We start from the raw sequence: 1,276 nt of genomic DNA on the forward strand, positions 1-1,276 counted from the left end.
TCTAGGATCATGTTTCTTGACCGCATTATTTTTCTTTATTTTTTTACTTCCTCTTCTTTTAATTCACTGCGTTTATTTTTATATAATTCTAGTCGCTCTCTTATTCTTTCTAAAAGCTAAATTTTTTTGTCTAATGTACATAAACATTCTTTTTGTAAATCTATTATAATTTATAAATGTTCAAAAAATAATATGCTTTATTATTTTTATGAAGCATCTTTTATATCCATTTAAATGAAAAAACATCCATATATGAGCATATTATTATCTTTATTGATATATAAATATAAAATAGATGTCAAATATTATAAAATTAAATCATAGTATTTCAATTTTTACGTTGATCTTAAATTATTTCAGCATCACTTCAAAAAATAAATACGAAGATATATTTTTTTAGAGCTTAACTGCATATAAAACGCATTGTATATTGATTCATATATAAGATCTGGATCCATCATTTCTCCAATACCTATTATAAATGTTATATTATTTTTGTAGTTATGCTGCAGCTTATTTGTAAGTTTTACATATAAACACATATTATATGCATATATTTTCATTTGCAAAAACTTAATAGATGATAGCATGTATGATACTGTAAGTTTTAATCTATTACCGACAGTTATAAAAAAAAAGCGGTTAGGGCAATAATATGTTTCTTATGGTGTTGATGTATATAATAAATTCAACATCGATTTTCAATATATAAAGTAATTTGTAAGTAGTGACTTCATATTTTGTTTTTATAAACATACTATTTTATCTTTAATTATATTTTTTGTGTGTTTATTAATCAAAATAAAATGGAAATCTTAATACTATAACTAGTCGAATGTTAAAACGAAAATTCATGCAAAAAATTTCTTTTTTTTCATATAAAAATATCTATAATGCCTTCGATTTTATAACATGATAAATATCTTCAATCGGTGATTTCCATGGTATTATGTTGCAGATTTCCATATTTTGTGATTATCATAATTTTATATAAGAATCTATAGATTTTATGTATCTATATCAGAAACTGTGAATTTTGCGATAACGATATAATTGCAGTTCTCAAACCTTTTTATATTTTTTTTTCCATTTTGTTGATTGACTTTTACTCGACGAAATCGAATAAATTTATAATGCAGCAATAACTCTACGAAAAACAAAAAAAATTGAGTAATTGGGTTATATAGGAAGGTATCGCATATTTAATTACATTATTTATAAAACGCTAGTATTGCATGATTAGAAATTTATTTATTTCCTTGATGAAATTTTGAAT

This window comes from Rhyacophila brunnea, unplaced genomic scaffold (assembly GCF_057557595.1).
Source record: "Rhyacophila brunnea isolate RB1 unplaced genomic scaffold, BYU_Rbru_1.0 scaffold_80, whole genome shotgun sequence".
Lineage (NCBI taxonomy): Eukaryota > Metazoa > Arthropoda > Insecta > Trichoptera > Rhyacophilidae > Rhyacophila > Rhyacophila brunnea.